Source organism: Narcine bancroftii, chromosome 11 (assembly GCF_036971445.1).
Source record: "Narcine bancroftii isolate sNarBan1 chromosome 11, sNarBan1.hap1, whole genome shotgun sequence".
NCBI lineage: Eukaryota > Metazoa > Chordata > Chondrichthyes > Torpediniformes > Narcinidae > Narcine > Narcine bancroftii.
This window is the reverse complement of record NC_091479.1, coordinates 46,833,410-46,857,969: the sequence shown is the minus strand read 5'-3', so window position 1 is coordinate 46,857,969 and position 24,560 is coordinate 46,833,410. Positions and strand designations below refer to the sequence as shown.

Genomic DNA, 24,560 nt, shown 5'->3' with positions numbered 1-24,560 from the left:
AAGATCCCAAGACAAAAGAACAGAACCAGGCCACCAGGCCCATCGAATCTGCTCCGTAAATACACACTGAGCTACTCTGCACTCCTTCCAATTTCCAGCCTTTTCCGCATATCCCTTCATGCCCTCACTAACGAGATACTTGTCTATTTCTTGTTTAAATACTCCCAGTGATCTGGCATCCACTGCTGTATGAGGCATTAAGTTCCACAGCTCCATGACACTCTGGCGAAAGAAGTTCTTCCCAATCTCTGTTTTGGATGGATAACCTCTAATTTTCTTGTCCTCGACTCACCCACCAAGGGAAACATCTTACCCGCATCCACCCTATCTAAACCTTTCCAAATACAAAATATCTCCATGAGCTTTCTTTTTTAATTTCCGATACCCCAATGAATACAATCCAAGAGCTGTCAAACACTCCACTTACATTATATTTTGTATTCTGGAAATCATCCTCATCATTCTCCTCTGCACCCTCTCCAACAACATCACATCTTTTCTCAGATAGGGGGCCCAACACTGCACCCAGTACTCAAAAGGAGGTCTCACCAGTGCCCCATAGAGCCTCATTAACATGACTTTTCCCTTGTACACTATTCATCTTGAAATGAATGCCAACATAGCATTCGCTTTCTTCATGACCAATTTCACCTGGTCATTAACTTTTAGTTTTCCTTGCACAAGGACACCCTTCTGCAACTTTACGGTTTCTACATTTCCTACTCTGTCCCCTATCTTGGTGACCTCCGCAAATTTGGCCACAAAACCATTTAAACCACAATTCAAATCATTAATTTATTTTTCCTTGGAATATATCTATCCTGCATTCCATTTATTACTGCCACATGCCAATCCAGAATCCATCATGACTGAACCTGAACATGTTTATTGTGATAAACATCTTCTAATAAATGTTCTGGGTTTAATGTTTTAAAATGTTGTTGTGGTTCCTCTTCATCACCTCTTTGGAAGCTGAATTCACAAAATTTTCCAAATATTTTTTCAGCAATAATTCTGTGGTACAGAGGATTACTCATCTTTCCTTGAGGTTAAAAGTTGCATTTTGATTTTCTTGTCTCAACTGAACATTGTACAAGGTGAAGGCTGATTAAAATGGATTCAGTAATGATGGCCTTTAACTTTGCATTATTGCTGTGGCTACACAGCTTGAATGATAAACTGGTGTTTCTACAGGGAATTAACTCATGGAAATGTTCTAAATACATTCATTGGAGATAGACCTTTGTGAAAAGTTTATTGCCCTTCGGCAACAATCCTTGAAAAGAGATGAATCATCACCCAACAGAGCAGCCCAGGAATAGGCCATTTGGTGAACAATGTCTGTGGTGACCATGATGCTCATTTAAATTAATCCCATCTATCAGCACATGGTCCATACACATCACCCATTATTCCCTCTTGTTCATGTGCCCAACCAAATGCCTCTTAAATCGTGGTGATTTCACCACTATCCTGGCAACGTGGGCCAGACCCCCACCGCACTGTGCAAAAACCTGCCTCACTTCTCTCCTTTTCCCCTCTCATGTTCAATATAGGCATCATAGTATTTTTACATCTCCCACAGGGGAGGGGGAAGAAGAAATCTACCTTCTCCAGGACTACAATAATTGGATAAATTTCAACTAGGTCATCACTCAGCTTCCAATGTTCCAGAGAAAACTATCCAAATTTGTCCAACCTCTCCCCAGAACCAATGCTCTATCCCAAGCAACCCCCTGATAAATTCTTTTTGTCATGCAGCAACTAGAAATGCAGAAAACACTTGAAATGTGGTCTAACCACGTTTATACTTCATGCCCTGCTCAATGAAGAATACTTTCTTTAACACCCTACACTTTTGTTGCCACTTTCAAGGAGCTCGCGCTTGCACCCCAAGATCCCTCATTGCAACTCTACTACAACTCTTCTCAAAGTGCAAGACACTTGTCCAGATTAAACTCCATCTGCCATTTCTCTGCCCAATTTATGTCATCTGGTTTGGAAGGGAGAATATGAGGGCAACTGGGTGAATCAGCAGGAGAGAGAGTGAAACTTGGAGGGGGCGGTGGGTGGTCGGCAGGTTCCATGAACTTGGAAAATTCCATATTCATACCATCGAGTCATAGAATACACAAGTGCAATAAGAGGAGGCAGAAGACAAAGGTTAGTGGGGAGAATTTAAAATACCTTGTGACCATGATCCAGATGGCCATTGTGATCAAAGTGCAGGTGTTCAGCCAATCTGTCATTTACTCTCCATTGGGTTTCCTTCCACAGAGGGCTCGGACATGGTTGGAGGAGGAGAATGTGAAACTTTCCCCTGCATGAGAATCCCTGGATGGTGGTAACTGTTGTAGATTGCAGGGGAAAATGCCCGAGGACAGGGAGGAATTAGGAGTCTGTAATTAGTTGAAAGATCCTACTGCAAGATTCATCACCAACGAGTAGGAAAGTAGCTTCAGTCTATTCTCCCTCTGAAAAAGATTTAGTTAATAAACAAAACAATCTTTCAGCACAACCAGGGGCAAAAGGGCTCTTAATGTAGTCTTACAATCAACAGACTTTGAAGTTACCCACCGTAAATGACTCAAAATTCAATTCTAGATTCACTTCTGGTGGAAGTATAAGAGCCAGTGGCTTGCTAAATCAGATGAGCCTTATTCTGAGTTTCCATTTTGACTTTCACACCATCAAATGCAAGCCCCAGTTTTTGATCCCCAAGTATTTTCTATCATTACCCACTCTGCAACCACACCTACCTGAAATTGGAACAAACAACAGCTAATTTTAACATGTATACATCATATACAAAATAATTTACCCTCATTTTCACATCACTGTCGCCACTGAGTGAGAACTTGTGCCCGTCAGGAAACTGCACCAGCCACAAAAGGGTGCTATTTACCTTGGTGTTACTGACTCTTTTCCAGTGTTAATTTTAGACATAATGACATATTCAACATGCACAATATTTCTTTTCTTACTGACGAGAACTAGAAAGCATTGTGTAAAAAAGAGAAAAGCTCGTCAACCAGGAGATACAAACTCCTGACTGCAATGTTGCTGTGCACATTTGCTACATTATTGAAGTCTCACAGTACTTACAACAGATATTCAAAGTCAAGCAATAACAGAAATAACAGAATATTACGGCACGGTACAAGCCCTTTGACCCACGATGTGTTGATCTTGATATTTCTAACAAAAAAATAATACCCTGTAGCGGCTACTGCGGTAGATGCTACTAAATAAAGGCAAACACATACAAAGGTAGTCAACTCAAGACTGGTTTATTGCAGACATACACAGACCTTTTATTCCCTGCCTGTCAATGAGAATATTAGTGAACACCTTCCGGTCCACAGGACCAGCAGGTTAAAGCTACGAGCCATTAGTGCCCCATGCCTTTAGGCAGGGGCTTCATCTGATCCACTCACTGTACTTTGGTACCCAGCACTGTTAGCCCGCGACGTGTCAGGTAAGTCTGTGAACTGATGGTGGTGGTTTGTAATACTGCGCTGTGCATCCGCTACAACCCTGTTTTTCTTTCACCCATATATGACTGTCTAAGAGTCTCTCAAAATGCTCCTTACGTGATATTGTAATGGATAAATATATTTGGAGAATTTGGTAATATTTGGTATTTTGGTAAGATTTAGAGTAGGTTACATACATACACACACATACATTTTAAAACATCTTATTTGAAAGACTGAAGAAATATTGAAGATCTCTGGAGAATGTTCTGCACATTCACAAGTAGGTGTTAAGCGAACTGATGTCATAAAATGAATGACCATTGTTTGGAAATGGAGCCAGGATGGCTACAAGTACCTTTCTGCAGGCTGCTTACAGGAAAGTCACTCCTAGGTTTTGTTTATCTAACACTAGGTTAAGCAGAAGAAAGAACTCCTGTTGTTTGGAATAAGACGAATGGAACTCTGTAGTAGCTTGCAGAAATAAGTTACCATCTGGAAAACCCTAACGGGGCAAAGTTCATCAGTGAGACATTGAGGTGACTAATGGTGGTACCTCAGTTGTGGAAATTCTGGAACAACACATCTCTCTCTAAAAACCCTACAAGAACTATCCTGAGCGGTAAACATTTACCTTTCGAGCACCAAATCCTGGTGAAATTTATACACATTCCATTCTGTGCACAGCGGAATTGCCTGCATCCAGAGAACTTGGAAGAAAGAGAAGTAAGATTGAACTGTGAACCAAATCACTTTTCTTAAATTTAAACACATTACAAATATGTGCACTTAGAATTAAAAAGAGGTTAATTTGGGTTTGTTAAGTATAGAGTTAGGATAAAGTTTAATTCTATTTTCATGATTAAATTTGATTAAAAATAACTTCTCTTTTAAAAACCACTTGTCTTGGTGAATGTCTCTTGGTGCTGGGTTTTGGGATCCTTTGGGCTCTTAACAATATCTGCTTGGATAATGACATTGGGCCTGTTCAAAGTAGGAAATGGCTTCTACCAGCAGGAATTTCTATTTGATAAAAAAATATTGATAGGTGGCTGGCCACATACTTTTCCTAAAAATTAATACCCTCTCCCTCCCTAAACCACATTCAGCCCCGTGACATCTTTCTCCGTTGCATTACTGGGACCACCAAAGACCTGACCCATTTCCCATCTCTCCTTGCAATGCCAATAATGGCAGCTGCCATTAAGAAGCGACAAATCACATTTTAATTCAGCAAGCAAGATGAAAATCATCCTGACATACTGCTTAAAAAAAAGGGTCAACAAACCTTCCTAATTTTGTCACTTCATTTTTATTTTGCTTCCCATGGGGCATTAGCAAAAACTGTCCTATCCATTGGCTCACCAAATTATGAGTAAAATCATGATCCCTGTTCATGAAAACCCATAATTTTCAATGTTACACAGATAAACTAGGAAGAATTCTGTAATAAAAGTGAATGAAACATTGAAAGAATTTCCCCCTTATCAACGCTGAGATTGTAGCGCACCAGGCAACTGGGCAAGCAAAAAAGGCCAAATCACTGCAACACTTGGACAGTCCAAGATGGCACAGAGTCCCCTTTACCGCTGAGCAGGAGCCTGGGCCTTGCACCATGTGCGGGCTGAGATGCCCTTCACTTCCGCGTAGCGGCCAGCCAGCTGGAGAGTGATGCTGGAAATCAGGGGTACGTTACCAGAAGTGGGTGGGCCAGTGAGCACATGTGGGGAATTTAAACCAGAAAAGCCAGTCTTTGTTTTACACTCACCTTGGTTGGATGTCTCTTTATTTGGTAGCGCTGCCGCAGCGGATGCTACAAATGGAAAACTTCTTACTTGCTGCAACCAAACAGGTCTGCAAGATACACCAACCTAAATAGAAAACATGACCAGAAATCTCAGAGATCATAAATTCAAAAGGATTGGTGAAATCTTTACTCTGTATTTTTAACACCAAAGTCCCTATATTTTTAAGGCATTCGATCAAGTAACTGAGAAACATTACATTTTAAACACATGGTACATCAGGATCAGAAGGATTGGAGCATTATTGTTCAAGTGACACAACTTTAAAAAAATAACATCTAACTTTATGAAGAATGTGATACTACAACAGGATAAACGGATGGAATCAGACACATTCTATGAGCATTGGGAAGCAAAAAATGGATTGGTTTTCCATCCCTTCCTCAGCGACCCAATGACCCCGACAGGTCCTCCCCGACCTGCGACCATAGTGTAGTCCAAAGGATCAATCAGACCCCACAATGGTCGCAAGTCGGCGTTTTGCCCCCGAGCGAGGAGCCCTGAAGTCTTAGAGCCTATATTTAAAATCAAATGATTTGACAAACGAGAACAGTCACAGGATTGACTTTGTGACTCAGGGTCCATGAGCTGGGGGCAGCCATCTTAATTTCTGTGCGCAAGCGCCAGTCGTCAGTTGCCGCTTGCGCAAAGGGTTCGTTTCGTCGCCCTCAATCGGCACATGCGTATCTTCAACATATGCGCGAACTCACCACGCATGCGCAAACCAGACTTGCCAATCACCTGACACCGCCCCTTCCCGCTGCAAGTAACCCCGCGGCCTCCAGCCTCGCCCTGTCGGCGTCATCAGGCCTCGCACCGACACCTCGGCTCCACCCAAACACCCCGCCGGTACCGGCCGCTCCCGGGTGGGGCCCGGTGGGCTGCGGGTCGCCCGCTTTCCCTGGACCGGGCGGCTGTGGAAGGTTCCGGCGCCTCCGCCAACTTACTCCCATTCGCTCCCGAGGCGACACGAAGGACCCCGAGCAGACGCCGCCACAAATGTCCCGCCTCCTCACATCAAGAGCCAATCAACCCGCGAACCCGCCCATCAATCCAACCCGACTTCAGGGTCTAATCAAATAGCGGCCTCACCGAATCAACCCGTTGCCTCGCGTAACTGAAGCAACCAATCAGCGAGCGAGCGAGCGAATACACAGGTGAACCCAATCAGCATCAGAAGACAAATCAAGCAGTCGAAGGATCAGAAGACCCTTCGGCCCTTCCACTTTTTACTAATCCAACAACAATCAAATCCTTGGGAAACACAGGATCACTTTGTCCTGGCTCCAGGATTCCTCTGATCTCAAGCAATACATTGTACCCCAACTGCAAGGGAGACTATTTATTCTCAATCTTTCCTTCATATTTCTTACCGCTTCCAATTTAATGTCTGCTACTTTTTTCAAAGTATCTACATCTAAGTTCAATGCATATGATCCCTCTACGAGTGGGTACGGCAATAAACTCATCACAAGTCCACGGATCCCAATTTCAAATGCACCTTCAAAAGCGGAGAGAATTCCAAGGATATTACATTTTCATTGAAGACATTTCTTAAAGTCTAAGCAGCTGATCGGTTATTGGGAAATTGTGACACTTGGTGTTCGGCTCCTTTGCATTATCCTCTCTCGATCCGTGCTGCTGTGTCCTCTCATAATGTTGTAAGGTCATCTCCCTTTTTACCAACGACCAAGAGATCCACATTCAAACTTTCCTTCTATCACCTGCTTAAAACACCCAAGAAACAAATCTGACGATCTTTGTGCACTTCTCATGCTTCAGGTAAGGAAACTGTACACGTGACTCCCGATGTAAGATGAGCAAGACCATTCGATGTGAAATTTGAGCGTGCGCGCTACTGTGATGGGTGGAAAGGCGGACACACGCCCAAACATTCAAAGTCAAAGACTCCTTTATTACACTCGCAGCTCTGCTTCTATTCTCTCCCTGCTGCTGTCGACTGGAGTGATGTCACATCCATGCCGGCCTCCAATTGTTCGGTGTTCCCTTCTTTGTTGATTCCTGCCGTGTGCGTTGTCCCCTGGTATGAAAGTTGTTGGTCCCCGTGGACTCTGAACAGTTGCCACATTCGTCGGCCATCTTGTGTACAGGGTGGCATCCCAGTTAGCATGATGCCCCACCTCCCTAGAACCAGCGCTGTTCGCTGCTTTCGGTCGCCTATATCTGGGTCGTGGGGACTGAATTTGCTAATGTCCAGATGTGCTGGTTTGAGGTGGTCAATGGTGAAAGTCTCTTCCTTTGCACCGATATCCAGCACACTCACCATGATGTGTGGAATGAATGATACACACCCGTGAAGTCGAAGTCGAAGACTGGTTCGTTGAACTGGCAGCTCTGCTTATATACTCTCCCGCTACTGATGACAGGTCTTTCGAGATGGCAAAGCCAGCCTCGGATTGGTGGGTGTTCTCGTCATTGCTCATTGCTTCCCACTGGGCGGGATGTCAACTGGGACGAAGATGATTGGTTGCCGCAGGATCTGTGTAGTCACCGCATTCGTCATCCATCTTGTGTACTGGCTTTCGTCCTGGTGAGCAGGCCGCCTCAACCATATATTGTGGAAGAATATGGACCCCATATTTACAAAGGTGGCTCTAACATTCCCTTTCTCCTTAAGGCCTCAGTTTTTGAAAAGGAATGTTAAAGTAATTGGTTCTCCTGTTGGGGGTCCCTTGTCTTCATTTTTCTTCTTTTTCTTTTAGAAAGGGGATGGAGGGGAGATGGGGTGGTTTAATGGGGGGGGGATTTTTTTATTCTTTCTTTTAACTATGACAAGTGTATTTATATATTATTTGTGTTATTATTAATTTTGTGAATTCTTTGTGGATTTTATTTATAAATAATATTTTTTTAAAATGATCAGAGGTCAATCCACAGGACGTAAAGTGGGCTAGAGCAACACTGGGGACACCCTCCTGCCCCACCCCCCCACCACCACAAATATCAATGTGATCCACTACGATCATTGACTAAATCATCGAGGACCCCTTCACCCGGCCAACAGCATCATCCAGCTATTCCCGTCGGGAAAGAGATCCAGGAATTTCAGAGCCGGTACCACTAGGCCCAGGAACAGCCTCTTCCTCCAGGCAGGGAGAACGTGGAACGATTGATGAGCTGCTCATACAAATACTCCTCGACTCTGCTATTTATTCAACAATATCGAGTAATTTTTTCTGGACGTGCTGCTCATGTATCATTTGTCTGTTGTGTGAGGGCTTGGTTGTGTGTTTGCGTATGTTTATCCCAAGAACTCTGTTTTATCAGGTCGTACTTGTGCTATCCAAGGGTAATAAATTTGATGTTGTACTCTGGAGCGGGTGCAGAATAGATTTTCTGGATCGGAGAATGTATCTCATGAAGCAAAGTTGACTGAGTAGGGCTTTTCTCTTCCCCTCCCCCCAACCCTGCAAAATAGACTTTATTTACAAATTATTTCCAAAGAGGAAGACCATTCCAAGTCTTTTCTCCTCCTCCTGTTGTATCCAGATATTCCCTTCACTGCACATTGCTGCATACGTCTCTGTTTACCTTCATTGCCACCACTTTGATACCGTGTGGTTACTGCCCCCCTCTGCTGTTGGAGGAGTTCCCCTTGGTCTCAGCCTCTCAGTGCACGGTTATGGAAGGATTATGATCCATCCCCATAGTGCCTTCGTGTTGGCTATGCCAAGCCTCCGTGCATCCCTCAGCATCTACCCCTGCAGCCTGGAATATGCCAGTCGGCAGCGGTCCTTCCCCGACATATCCGCTTGCTGAAAGACTGACAGGACACGTTTAACATAGAACATGAGAGCACAGTACAAGCACTTCAGCCCGCGATGTTGTGCCGACCGATGTATTCGTACCAAAATAAAAATAACTAACCCCTTCCTCCCTCATAACCCTCTATTTTTCTTTCATCCACGTGACTCAGAGCCTCTTTAATGCCCCTAACGTTTCAGCCTTCACCACTACCCCAGTTCTAGGGCTCGTCCCATGTCCATGACCTGGTACACATACACTGCATTCCCTCCCTTTGTCACCCTCCTGCTCCCCCCACCCCGAGCCAGTAGTGAAGGTGATTTCTGTCCCAACAGGTGTGGCGGACGTCATCCAGGGAGCAAATCCGGGAGATGAACCCAAACTGCAACGAATTCAGCTTCCCGCAGATCTCTGAAAGCACGTCCGTGGGCCAAGGTGAGTGACCCGAGGTGAACCAGAGCTCCAGGGGTGGTTTGTCCTCTGGGTCCTTCCCTAATACTGTCCCCTGTCACCCACCTGGCCCTTCCCCAAAGCCCTCATCTCCCTCCAGGCCTGTCCCCAAACCCCTCCCCCTGCTGAGATCATCCCCAAAATACTGTCAGGCCTGTCAACAAAGCCCCTATTCCCCACTGGGCCCATCCCCAATGCTCCACCCATTGCTTGGACCGTCTCCAGAGCTCCTGTCTCCCACCAGGGCTTTCAACAAGCCCCTGTCCCACAACATGCCCAGCCAAAAGTCCCTGTCCCCGTCCCCCACGCCAATTCACCTGTATCCAAAGGCCCAACATCAGGTCTGTCCTCCCACCAGACCAGTTCCCTCACTGGGACCCTCTCCAATCGATTACCCATCACAACTACCCCACCAAAGTTCTTTAACCTTCCCCTTCCCCCACCCACAGGCCTTGGTATCTGAGCTGCTCCTAGGACCCCTAGACAGTGGAGATGTGGGGAGGGCAGTGCTCCATCTCCTTCCCGTTGACAGTGTCCCATACCTTCACAAAGCTGGGGAATCTCCTGACCCTTGGCACACAGATATCTATCCCATCTGAGCCAGTCCTCTCTCTCTCTCTCTCTCTCTCCCCCCACCATCCTGGAGAATGTGGCCCAGTTCAGCTAGCTGCTACAGTACACACTGCCCTTCACCTCTTCCCCAGGACTTCTGCTCCCACTTGTCCTTCAACGAGCTGTGTGCCCACAGCCAGGAGCTTCCCCCTCCTAGTTAACCTTGGCCCTGTGGGTGAGTGGGTGGGACATGACAAGGGTTTGTAGGTGGTGGAATTGGGGTAAGAAAGTTTGGGTGAGACCTGGGAAAGAGAACGGTGATAATCCGGCCGGTGTGAGGCATTGAAGATGGAGTCAATGGGCAGTCCCCTGCCGGGTCCATCCCCCAGCATGTCTATCTCCAAAACTGACATCGCCAGGTCCATCCTCAATATCATCCCCTGCCGGGTCCATCCACAATCCCGTCCCCTGCTGGGTCCAACCCCAAAACCGTCCCCCGCTGAATCTGTCCCCAATACCGTCCCCCGCCGGGTCCATCCCCAATTCTGTGCACGCCGGGTCCATCCAAAATCCCGTCTCCCTCCGAGTCCATCCCCAATCCCACCCCCCGCTGGGTCCATCCCCAATCTTGTCCCCCACTGGGTCCAACCCCAATACCGTCCCCTACCTGATCCATCCCAATAACATCCCCCACCGGATCCATTCCCAAACGCATCCCCGCCGGGTCCATCAACAGCCCATCTCCTGCTGAGTCCATCCCCAATGCCATTCCCAACTTGGTCTGTCACTAATTCTTTTGCCCGACAGGTCCTCCGACAAACCCACTGGTCTCTCCCCAAAGCCCCTGACCCCCACCAGGTCCATTTCCAAAGCCATTGTCCCCCACCGGCTGGTCCCCAAAGCTCCTGCCTCCCCACGGGATCTGTCCTGAAGCCCCAGCCCTCATGTCTGTCATGTCTGTCCTCCCACTGGACCGATCCTCTCGATCACCATTCAGAACTACCCCTCCCCAATTCCCAAACCTCCCCCTTCCCCCACTGACAGGCCTTGGAACCTGAGCTGCTCCTGAGACCCCCATTTGGTGATGATGTGGGGAGGGCAGTGATCCAGTCTCCTTGCCGGTGGCAGTATCCCAGACACTCATGGAAAGTAGGAGGAAGAACCCTGGGAATAATTGAGAGTGGCGAGGTTAGTGCCGCGGTTAGAAAAACGCTGATAAGGGGCCAGTGAGCCGGGAATTCCCTGACCCTTGGCACCGGGACATCTGTCCCATCTGAGCCAGTTCTCTCTCTCCCCCCACCCTGGAGGCTGTGACCCTGTGTAGCTGGCTGCTACAGCACACACTGCCCTTCACCTCTTGCCCCAGGACTCCTGCTCTCACTTGTCCTTCGACAAGCTTTGTGACTACAGGCTGGACCTTCCCCCACCTTGCTACCCTTGGCCCTGTGGGCGAGTGGGTGGGCCATGACGAGGGGGTTGTAGGTGGTGGAATTGGGCAAGAAAATTTGGGTGAGAGCCAGGAGAGACTGGTGATCATCTGTCCAGGGAGGGGCATTAGGGACAGAGTCACTGGGCAGGGGTCAGAGTCTCAGGGAAACATGGGCACTGGAATTGGAAGCAATCACAGCTCATGGAAAGTAGGAGGAAGAACCCTGGGAATAATTGAGAGTGGCGAGGTTAGTGCCGCGGTTAGAAAAACGCTGATAAGGGGCCAGCGAGCCGGGTTCAAATTTGACACTGTCTCTGGGGAGTTGTACATTCTTCCTGTGTCTGCGTGCATTTCCACAAGTTGCTCCTGGTCCTTCCACCATTTAAAACATACCGGGGTTTGTAGGTCATTGGTGTAATTGAGTGGTTGTGGCTCAGAGGCTGAAAGGGCCTGTTCCCGGGCTGCATGTGTCAATCTAAAATTTCCATCTAAAATGATAGTCCAGCCTGTCATGAATTATTTAAGGATTCAACTCAAAAGTGTGGACAAGATAGACAACTCCGAAACCATCCTTTTGGCCCTTCTTTTCTGATGGCCAAGCTGCTTGCAAACAGTCCATATCCCTCTCATCCTTTTCATTCCACGGACCCATTCAACTCGCATTGCATTGTCAATCTCACGGCCTGTTGGAAGAAGTTATTTCCCTGTCTGGCAGCCTGATTTTGTTCCTCCATATCTCCTTCCTGATGGTAGTGGGTCAAAGATGCTGTGTGCTGGATGTCTGCGGGTCTATTTACAGGCCCCATCCCTGTACAATCAGAGGCTCCTTGTCTCGAAGTCCCATGCATGTGGCCTCTCACTCAGCAATCCCTCGTCGGTACACAACTACCCCCTCCTTACCTACCTCTACCAGCCCTTAGAATCCTCATGACAGTTCCAGGCACCTGTTATGTCGACCCTTGCTGACCCGCGCCAGCTCTAATTTGGACACTGCCTCACCTAAAATATTGGAATAACCAGCGCCTTCTACCCTCGAGAGCCCGAGGGAATCCGCACCCTCAGCAGTGTCCTGCTGGTGCACCATCGAATGCCCTCCATCCCCCTTCCACAGGTTCCCTGCTGTTATCAGGCTCCTGTATGGACCCCACCCTGGCAAAACTACCCATATTTTCACTGATCCCTCTGTAATTCAACATTCCGTCCAGGGGTCAGCGTTGTATTGTGGGACTGGTGGAGAACAAAGCACCAATATCAGGAGACAGGGAGCAATGTAGAGACCCCCAGCTCTGTGAGATGGGGAACATTGCAGAGACTCCCAACTCCAGGAGACAGGGACTAGCACAGAGACCCCCAGTTCTGGGAGAACGGCTGAGTTGTACACAAGTCTGGAAGTGGCTGGGCCCAGAAGTATACAATGCTATTTTCCAGGGTAAACTGGAACAAACGCGAGGCAATGCACTTTGGTAAATTAGTCCGCTGTCCTCTTCACAGTCAGATCTGACTACCTGAAGGTGTCGGGGAACTGGCTTGGAGGGGCCAAGGCATGCAACAAGAATTGGTCAGAGCCGATTGTAAAGGTCCACCAGAAATTGGGTGTGTGGGAATGACATTCCCTCTCAGAAATGGGGAAGAACCTGGTTATCAGGTGCAAGGTGCTCTCGGTACTGCAGCATGTGATGCAGGCGTGGCCCATCCCACATACCTCTGCCCTGGCGATTACCAGAGCAGTTTCCCTCTTCATGTGGGGATCCAAAATGGATGGAGTGGGAAGGAGATCCATGTACGTCACCAGACTATGGTGTTATGAGCCCAAAGGACCCCAAAACCCAGCAGCAATAGACATTCACCAAGACAAGTCGTTATTTAAAAATAAGTTGTTTTATTTATCTTTTAATATGAAAACAGAATCAAACTTTAACTTATCTCTATTAACCTAACTAACCTTAATCGCCTTCTAAGTCTAAGTGCACGTGTATGATGTGTGTGTGTAAATTTAATAAAAGTTATTTGGTTTACAGTTCAATCTCACTTCTCATTCTTCCAAGTTCATTGGTTGTAGGCAATTCTAATACTGTGCACACAATTGAACATGTATAAAGTTCATCAGGCTTTGCCACTCAAGAAAGTTCCGTAGGGTTTGCAGAGAGAGATTTGTTGTTCCAGGATTTCCACAACTGAGCTACCACCATTAGTCACCACAATGTCTCGCTGATAAAACTTGGCCCATCAGGGTTTTCCAAATGATAACCTCTTTCTTTCAGGCTACCACAGTGTTCCTTCCTGTTGCACTTATTCCGAGAGAAACATCAGACAGATAGCACTTCCAGCCATCCGCCACTCTTGAGATTTCTGTTTCCTACAATATTCTCCTGGCTTGCACTGTTCAACTGCTTTCAATGCCATGCACACTCTGGCTGAGAGAGCTTGTTTCACCCCTTTCTCTCTCTCTCTCACTCCAACTGAGATTGCATGTGACTCTCTCACTTGAAAACCACCCCCCCCCCACCTTTTTCAGAAAACAACAGAAGTTATCCTTCTTGGTCAAGCTGTTGTCTTAGCTAAACAAAACCCAGGGGTGACCTTTCTTTCAGCACTTTGTAGATATTCAACCAGCCAGCCTGTCTCCAAACCAAAACAATGGTCTAGTTATTTCATGACCTCATTTCAATTTGCAGCTACTTGTGAAATGTGCATAGCATTCTCCATAGTTTCTGTGATGTAACTGAATATGAATTCTTCAGTATTTCAAATAAAATATGTTTTAAAATGTGTGTATGTCTTTAACCTACTCTAATTTTACCAGATTCTCCCAAATATATATTCCATGACAATGGGGTTAAGTGCGTAACCAATGTGGCCTTCATCGTGTGAGGTTGCATCAGACTGAGCATGGAAACTAAGTACAAGGGCATCGAGTGCCGCTATGAACCAAGGATCTACCTGTCTCAGATGTTCTGAAAGATTGGTGCAATGTTCCAGTCAGCTAGACTTTGCCACATCACCTTTGTGGAAAAGTTTTCATAGACAAACATTTTGACCACAAAGCCATCAGGTAGTGGTCAGCACGGAATTCCTGCTGACACAGAGATACCAGGACTTGATGGATAATGCGGGGTGATCCTCTGAGCAAAGAATCCAGAGACAGACAACCAGACCTCCCTCTGGTTAAGGAGAGTGAGGCCATCATGGACAAGGAGTGTGGCCTGAAGGACCAGGTCAAGGAACATGAGCTGTAGCTCGATGACCTTACTCTGGTTAGGGAAAATGAGGCTATCGTAGACAAGAGCTACAGGCAGGTGGTCGCCCAGGGGCTCACGGGATGAGGGGAAGTGGGTTACCGTTAGGAGGAGGAAAGGAAGGGGGCAAATTCATGTGCAAGCACCCGAGTCTGTAATCTTCAGAAATCAGTACTCCACCTTGAATACTGAGGAGGGGGATAGTCAGACCATGGTGGGCAGAGGTGTGGTGTCAACCTCTGTAGGGAAAAAAGAAAAAGGGCAAGAGTTATAGGGTGAGGGTTAGTAGGATAAGGAAAGGGACAAGTTTAAATAATTTGAGGGAAGAAAAGCAGGAAGTCGTAAACAGATGTTGCAGTGAAAATTGTGAGAATAGTAGAAAGGAGGATATTCAGAAGGTAGGATGTAGGAGATCCCTGAGTTGTATTTATTTTAATGTGAGGAGCGTAGTAAGGAAGCTGGATGAGCTAAAGGTGTGGATTGACATGCGGCATTATGATGTTGTGGCCATTAGCGAGACGTGGTTGAAAGAAGGTTGTGACTGGCAGTTGAATGTTCCAGGATTTCACTGCTTGAGATGTGACAGAGTTGGTGGATTAAGAGGGGGGAGGTGTGGCATTAAATGTCAGGGAGGATATTACAGCAATGCTGAGGCAAGGTAGACTGGAGGGCTCGTCAAGAGAGGCAGTGTGGGTAGAGCTGAAAAATAAGAAGGGTGAGGTTACTATTATGGGGGTATATTATGAGCCTCCAAATGGAGAAAGGGAGCTAGGAGAGTTAATGTGCAAATAGGTGAGATATGCAAGTGAAATAGGGTGGTGTTGGTTGGGAATTTCAATTTTCCAAACATCAATTGGGAAACGCAGTCAGTAAAAGGGCAGGATGGCTAAGCATTGTGTTCAGGATTGCTTTCTGCAGCAATATGTTGAGACGCCAATTAGAGGGGGAGCAGTGTTCGATCTGTTGTTTACGAATGCAATGAGGCAGGTGACAGAGGTGTGCGTTAGGGAGAACTGCGGATCCAGTGATCATGGGTCCATTAGCTTTAGCTTAATGATGGAAAGGGATAGGTCGGGTCCGAGGTTGATGGTCTTCGAGTAGGGGAAGGCCAGATTTGGAGAAATGAGAAGGGATTTGCAGAGAGTTGTGTGGGTTGAACTTTTTCCTGGAAAGGATGTAGAGAAAATTTGGGGGACATTTAGTGGTGAGATTTTGAGAGTACAAGATCTTTATGTTCCAATTAGGCCAAAGGGGAAGACTAAAGGTTTGAGGGAGCCATAGTTTTCTGGTGAAATTAAGAAGTTGGTACGGGACAAGAGGTAGACCTACACCAAATACAAAAAACAAGGGATTGAGCAGATAGGTAAAAAGGGATGTGTCTATAGCTAATAAGGCGAAGGTGAATCCTCAGGGTTTGTTCACATATGTGAACAGTAAAAGGAGGGTTAAACATAGAATAGGTCGACTGGATGATGGGACCAGTGAACTATGTCAGGAACCGTATGAGATGGAGAAATATTGAACAAATTTTTCTCATCTGTATTCACGAGGGAAACGGACATTGGGCTATACAAGATCAGAGAGGTAAATGGTTTAGTTATGGAAAGGATAGGGATTAGTAAAGCGAGAGATTTGGAGCTTCTGGGGTCAATTAAGGTGGATAAGTCTCATGGTCCTGATGGGATTTTTCGCCGGACTTTAAGCGAGGTCAGGGAACAAATAGCAGGGGCACTGACAGCGATTTTTCAAATTTCACTGGAGGAGGGTGTGGTGCCGCGGGATTGGAGGGTTGCAAATGTAGTTCTGTTGTTCAAAAAAGGCAGTAGGTGTAGGCCAAGTAATTATCGGCCAGTAAGTTTGAGTTCGGTGGTGGGGATGGTTATGGAGGGTATTCTTCGAGATAGTATGTACAAATATCTGGATAGGCAGGGATTGATTGGGAGCACCCAGCATGTGTTAGTGAAGGGAAAATCATGTTTGATGTATCTTGTTGAGTTTTTTGAAGAGGTGATAAGAAATGTGGATGAAGGTAGGGCGGTTGACAAGATCTATTTAAATTTTAGTAAAGCTTTTGATAATGTACTGCATGTAAGGTTAGTTAGGAAGGTTCATCACTATGGATTAATAGATAGTGAGATGGATTCAGAGGTGGCTGGGAGAAAGACAGCAGAGAGTCATGGTGGACAACTCTCTATTAGGATGGAAGCCTGTGACGAGCAGTGTGCCTCAGGGATTGGTGCTGCGTCCCCTGTTGTTTATCATTTATATTCATGATTTGGATGAGGGGATGGCGAACTGGGAAAGCAAATATGCAGACGATACAAAAATAGGGGGAGTTGTGGATGGTGAGGAAGGTTTTCTTGGATTACAGGATTTGGTTTGTTTTGAAAAGTGAACTGAAAGATGGAAGATGGAATTTAATGTTGACAAGTTAGAGGTGCTGCATTCCGGAAAAAATAACCAAAATAGGACCTATGCAGTTAAGGGGAGGGGGTCGAGGAATGCAGAGGAACAGGGATCTTGGAGTTATGGTACAGAGTTCACTGAAGGTGGATTCCCAGGTAGACATGGTAGTTAAGAAGACATATGGTCTGCTGGCCTTCATAAATCATAGTGTAGGGTGTAGGAGCTGGGAGGTGATGCTTCAGCTGTTAAAGGCATTGGTAAGGCCAGGTTTGGAGTACTGTAAGCTCACACCAAGACACAAGAGCAACTTATCCGTGAACCACTCTTTGCAGACGATGCTGCTTTAGTTGCCCATTCAGAGCCAGCTCTCCAGCGCATGACGTCCTGTTTTGCGGAAACTGCCAAAATGTTTGGCCTGGAAGTCAGCCTGAAGAAAACTGAGGTCCTCCATCAGCCAACTCCCCACCATGACTACCAGCCCCCCCCCCCTCCCACATTTCCATCGGCTACACAAAACTCAAAACGGTCAACTAGTTTACCTATCTCGGCTACACCATTTCATCGGATGCAAGGATAGACAACGAGATAGAAAACTGACTCGCCAAGGCAAATAGCGCCTTTGGAAGACTACACAAAAGTGTCTGGAAAAACAACCAACTGAAAAACCTCACAAAGATTAGCGTATACAGAGCTGTTGTCATACCCACACTCCTGTTCGGCTCTGAATCATGGGTCCTCTACCGACATCACTTATGGCTCCTAGAACGCTTCCACCAGCGTTGTCTCTGCTGCATCCTCAACATTCATTGGAGCAACTTCATCTCCAACATCAAAGAACTCGAGATGGCAGAGGCCGACAGCATCGAATCCACGCTGTTGAAGATCCAACTGTGCTGGGTAGGTCACTTCTCCAGAAAGGAGGACCATCGCCTCCCCAAGATCGTGTTATATGGCGAGCTCTCCACTGGCCACCGAGACAGAGGTGCACCAAAGAAGAGGTACAAGGACTGCCTAAAGAAATCTCTTGGTGCCTGCCACATTGACCACCGCCAGTATGCTGATATCGCCTCAAATCATGCATCTTGGTGCCTCACAGTTCGGCGGGCAGCAACCTCCTTTGAAGAAGTCCGCAGAGCCCACCTCACTGACAAAAGACAAAGGAGGAAAAACCCAACACCCAACCACAACCAACCAATTTTCCCTTGCAACCGCTGCAACCATGTCAGCCTGTCCCGCATCAGACTTGTCAGCCGCAAACGAGCCTGCAGCTGATGTGGACATTACCCCTCCATAAATCTTCATCCGCGAAGCCAAGCCAAAGAAAGAGTGCAGGAGCTGGGAGGTGATGCTGCAGCTGTTAAAGGCATTGGTGAGGTCAGGTTTGGAGTATTGTGCTCAGTTCTAGTCTCCGAACTATAGGAAGGATACAAATAAGGTGGAGAGTGTGCAGAGAAGATTTACAAGGATGTTGCCTGGTTTACAGCATCTGGATTACAGGGAGAGATTAAGGAGACTGGGACTTTATTCATTGGAATGTCGACGACTGAGAGGGGACTTGATGGAGGTATTTAAAATTATGAAAGGAATAGATAGACTAGACATAAACAGACTCATTCCCCTGAGGATAGGGAAGGTTGGAACAAGAGGCCATGAGTTAAGGGTAAGAGGGCAAAACTTTAGGAGAAATATTAGAGGATGCTTCTTCACTCAGAGACTGGTGGCAGAATGGAATGTTCTTCCGAATGAGATAGTTGCAGCAGGGTCCCTTCTGTCATTTAAGAGAAGGTTGGATGTGTACATGGAGGTGAAGGGGTTGGTGGGATATTGGCGGAGAATGGGAGGATTGAGCTAGTGGAGTTGTTCTAGTGAACCGTTGCGAAGTCAAAAGGCTGACATGGCCTGTTTCTGCTCTGTAAATGGTTATGTGGTTACATGGTGGCACAGTTTTGCATTTCAATGTCCCATCCCTCGTTACAAATCTCTCTGCTCTCCATGTTAGTGCTGCACATTTCTTCACTGCTGCTGTTGCTAGACTCAGAAAGTTTGTTTGATATTTATCCAACTTCAGTTTTGTATCTGCTTCATAAAGTTGACCAAGCACAAATATTCTTGTGTCTTTTTGATTTTTTATCTTCATAATTGGTCCTAATAATATACTGAAATCCTTCCAAAATTCTTCCACTTTTACACAGATCCAAACCGAATGGAAAAAAAAATCCCGATCACCTGATTACATTGAAAACATTTCTCGGAATAATTGGAGATAAGTCCATTTAATTTATATGGAGTAAAGCAGAATTGATGTAGACAATTGTACTTTTATAATTGACATAAATCATATTTATAACACTCTTGAAACAATCTTGACCCTCTTTCTTCTTGAATTTGTATATTTCAATCTTCTTTCCACCTTTGTTTCGATTAATATAAATCCTTTTCCCCATATTATATTTGATGTCTATAAAATCTTCTTCCCACAAATTTAATATTCTATTCCCTCTGTTCATAGGCAATAACACATTTTTACTCACTGGTGTTTTTCTTGAGATCCCTACCTTTTTTCCATAAACCTACATTAATTTCTTGCCACATTCTGATCGGATCTATCTGTCTTTTTTTCTAGTAATTTGACTCTCCATTTACTGATAAAATACTTTGCTTCCCCTCCTTCATTGTTGTCGGGTTCATGTGGGTCCCAAACGTTAAGAATCAGACCAAAGCGGAGGTACAAAGCACACTTTTATATCGGGGATGGAAACATGACAACAGGGTCGATATGTTAGGCAAACCTCTATACACAGAGTACGCAGGGAGTAAATATACACTTCTAATTAGGAGGGAGAAACCGACAGAGCTTGGGGGAAATTACATGAACTTACACATTCAACATTCAGGATCAAGGTGATACTGTGAGCTCCCACCCCTTGACCGATATGGACACGGCTCTTCCTCGCTGACCTCGAGACTCACCCCAACCCAGTGTGGAAGGTGCTACTTCCTAGCCACAATGAGTTGAAAGAGGCAGAACAAAGGGGGACATGGTTCTTTATAGTTCTGGGGGACTGTGCTGGGAGGGCCGATCACTCGGGAAAGGCTGGGCCCCATTGACTGCTGTGGCCAATGCTCGAAGCCAAGTTCAGGGGCTCGGCAGGGGTCAGTCGAGGTGATTCACCTGGGCCAATTGGGTGAAGGTCAGGGCTGAGTCTGGCCAGGCTGCCTGGACTGCAGCTCCTGGTGGTTTAGGTGGGGCAATTGGGTGAAGGTCAGGGCTGAGTCTAGCCGGGCTGCCTGGACTGCAGCTCCTGGTGATTTAGGTGGGCCAATCGCAAGGGTCACCTTGATGGCTTGGAGTGAGTCTTTGACCTGGATTGACAGGTAGTATGTCCACCGAACAGGAGTACAGCAGCGCCACCAGGTGGTGGACACTACCTCTCCATGACAATCCACCCCTTCGGAAGACATGCTGCTTGCCAATAAAGTGCGACAGGTAATAAGAAGGTCAAACGGGGCAATGCAAAGGTGCCTATAAATTGACAATCACATCATGGAATAACTATAGCTATGATAACAAAAATAAGTGCAATCCCCCAATGAACGATAGTCACCCAAATGCCCCTCGTGGAGCCAAATGGCCCCCAGGGTCCCCATGAGGTGGTGATGCTGGTGGATCTGGTCCTTGGATTTTTGAATTTTGGCCACTGAGTCCCGAATGTGGTCAGTCAGCTGGGTGATGTTAGAGGATTCCTTGGGAATGTTGCTGCGGCCCTCCTGGCCAATGACAGCACAGCTGCCAGCAAGTAGTCCAGGACCATCCGATTTGGCATTGCCACTATACGTCTCTCCTTCAGCTCCACAACTCTTCAGGTCAGGGTGTCCTTTGTTTGGTGCAGGGTCACTGCTGTCTCATTGGCCAACATCTCCAGGAGGGTGGCCAACCAGGTCATTTCGTTGGAGAGCCATGCGGTGCCATATTTGCGGAAGGCGATCATCCAGAACAGTTCAGCTGCAGTAAAGGCCCTCTTGTTGCAGTGGTTGCCAAAGGCTGGGTGCTCCCCTAGGTCATCGAGAGAGTGGATGTAGGGCACCTCGTATGTGGGGAAATGGCAGCCCTACCAGGTGGTAGGAAGCCAGGGGTAGGCACTGTGGCCGCCTACCCAGTGGGTGCCATTCAAGGTCCAGGGGCTCCCCAGCTTGGTGACATCAGTGGAGGTGGTGAGTGCAGAGCCCGGGTACCCTCTGTGCCGGTCATCACTGTTGCCGACTGGGAGGGTGGAGGTGTGTCTGTGGGGGAGTCTGCACCAACACTTCTTTGGTCTATGGATGAGTAGTGGGATGATGCGGAGTGTCGGGACTCGAGTGGTGGTCCACTTTTAGGCAGAAAAAGATATCCTTTCCATAGTCATTTTTTTTAACTTTATTTAAAATTTTATGACATGAATAAAATAAAAATTATATTTAAAAAAATAATAAAAGATAAGATAATAAAAATTAGAATACTACATCGTTAAACTACACAAATTAACCCCCCCCCAATAATTATAACACAACATTAATCATCTAATTTAAAATTAGTCCAACCCCCCCAAAAAAAGAGTGAAGAATTAATTAACAATGTTGTAAATAAAATAGAAAAAACCCCACTTACAAAAAAAGGATAAAACTTAACAACAAAAAAATTACTAACAACAAAAAAAAATATCAATACTAAAATAATACCCTTAAACATATATTTAAATCAAACATAATACATGTATTTAACAAATGAAATCCACTTTAAAACTAAGTTCAAATATTAAAATCATATATCAACCACATACCTGTTATACAAAAAATCATAATTAATAATACATAAATACAGAATTTCCATTAATACCAAGTTTCCTTTATAATTCATCGAGAGAACAAAAGCATCCTTTAGAAAAACAATCAGATAAACTTTTTATTCCCTTCCCCTCCCCTTATATAAAAAAATAAAAAAGTTCAAACTCTTAAAAAAATTCTCCATATGCTTCATTTATAACATCTTCAAAATTCTCTATCGAAATTAACTTAATTTTATTAAACTCTTCTCCCTCAATGTATTTGTACTTAATTTTCTTCTTTTTCTTCTTATCACCTTTCCCCTCATCTTCCTCTTCATCTAATTCAACATCCTCAATTTTTGACTTTTATCTTCTGTGACATCATCCTCTTAAAAAAGAAAGAAAAAAGAGAAAACGTCCCCAAAAAAAGAGAAAAAAAGGAGAGAAAAAAAACCTCCTAATTCCCTCTCAAATACAATCAGAAAACAAAAAGAGTTAAAAAAATATTTATTTTAAAAAATAATAAAAAAAACCTTCACTTCTTAACCCAAAAATTAAAAAGAAAAAAAAAACAGGTCGGAGGTCACAACTACCTCCTCCTGTTTAAACCGTCCAAAGAGGTAACTCCCCCAAAATATTGGGTGTGAGATAACTCACAGGTAGCTGATGACTTCTGGAAACTAGTGCCCACCCAGTTCCCTCTACCAACTCCCATTTCATTAAACTATCATCATTATTTAAACTATTTAAACTCTTCTCAAAAATAGAAGATAAAAGGTTTATTTTTTTAAATCAACGTTACCATTTCTATCACCATTGCTTTCATTTCCTTTAAAAAACTGGATCCCACCTTACATCTCTACTCTCTTTGGAGACCTTGAAGGACTACATCGTTCCTGAAACTGCATGATTGGTAGAGACTGAGCAAAGTCCATAACCTCTTTAGGATTGTCAAAGAACTTTGGCTAATTTCCATCCTAAAAAATCTTCAGTACCGCAGAATACCTGAATGTTGCCTTATGTCTTTTTTTCCACAACTGTTCTTTCACAGAATTAAATTCGCATCGTTGAAACATAATTTCTTGACTCAAATCTTGATAGAAGAAAACAGGATTATTCTGAACGATCAAAGGAGATCTACTTTGCTGGGCATTTCTAATAGCCGTACGTAAAATTGTCTCTCTGTCACAGTAGTTTAAACAACAGATCAAAACAGATCTTGGATTCTGTCCTGAAAAAGATTTTTTTCTTAAAACTCTATAAGCACATTCTAGTATTAAACCTTCAGGGAATTTATCCTGTCCTAACACTCGTGGAATCCATTCAGTAAAAAATTTTCTTGGATCTGGTCCTTCTATGCCTTCTGGCAAACCAACAATTTTCACATTGTTCCGTCTAGATTGATTCTCCAAATAATCAAACTTTTTTGCTAAATTTTTATTTTGGATCTGCAATGTTTCAATTATTCTATTTTCATCTTGCAGTTGATCCTGTGCATCGACTAAACCTTGATCACGCATTTCAAATCTTTCAATGGTTTCAAGCTTAAAAGGTCCATTAATGACTTCCGCCATTGCATTAATCTTGGAAATAAACAGGTTCACAAAATTAGCTAAGTGACTCGATACAGAATATATCTTATCTTCAAGATCCTTAACAGACATTTCAACAGAAGTAGATTCAGGCATAATGGGGTCTTAGAGACCACGGGATCTTCTGTCCCTTCCCTTAATTTAGTATCTTTTCTAGCAGTTTGACTTTGTATAAAAATCCCTCTCAAAGTCCCCCCAGCAATGCCAGGAGACTGAAGATCAGGGTTATCTTTAAGCCAAATCTCTTTAATCATCTTCACTGAATCAATGTCTGGAAAAACCGTTGTAATTGAAGATGCATTTTGCAGCGCCACCACTGTAGCAGTTGAATGACAGCTCTTTAACTCTCCAGCTGGTGGCGCCGCAGCTGATTCAACTGTCAAAGTCTCAGTAACAGCACTCACAGTGGCCGTTGTGTGAAATACTGGCACCCGTCCAGCCCTTTGTTCTGAAAGCTGTTGAGTGCGACCTTCAGAGTGCCTCACCGGCATAAAATGGAGTTTCAATGCCAAACTCTGTACGTCTTCCTCTGGATCCATTCTACGCTGAGTCCTGGCTTCTTGTAAACAAGTAGGCTCAGACATTTTCGGAAAATGTAGTTTTTTAACAGTCTGTTGATGTTTTCTTTTACCTTTTTCTTTGCATATAAACGATTAGGCACTAATCCAACACCTCTTATTATTTATGAACTTTTAAAAGAACTTTAACGGGCACCTAAAGACAAAACAATAAATCAGAGTCAGGAGAGGTCTGGAAGGCACGTCTGTTCCCTACGCCATCTTGCCACGCCCCCTAATAAATGTAATTTCTTCACACATACCAGCCATTATTTCCTTTATACCAGCAAATTGATCATTTAAAGTTTCAAAATTTTAGGTCATAGAAGACATCATCTTTTCATTTGGTTGGATCAGTTCTGTAGACATGAACTTGACTTCCATCCTTGTTGCAGGGGCCTTGAAGACTGGGGAAAGTGTCTGTGGTTAAACAACAGCTTTCATTGGAGAAGGAGATGTTCTGAAAGCCTAAGGCCTTCCTTCAGTGAGT

At 45.0% G+C, this 24,560-nt stretch overlaps 1 long non-coding RNA gene across 2 annotated transcripts in view; it reads left to right on the top strand.

Moving 5' to 3' along the window:
• Positions 1–9,391: 9,391 nt before the first annotated feature.
• Positions 9,392–24,560, top strand: part of LOC138745335 (uncharacterized) — a 30,728-nt gene continuing 15,559 nt past the window's right edge. Inside the window, exons 1-2 of one of the 2 annotated variants that reach the window (XR_011346184.1) lie at positions 22,803–23,085; positions 24,466–24,554. This is a non-coding gene — a long non-coding RNA (uncharacterized lncRNA). Of the gene's footprint in view, positions 9,482–22,802; positions 23,086–24,465; positions 24,555–24,560 lie in introns of those variants that run through there. The other variant, XR_011346185.1, reaches the window with a different exon arrangement.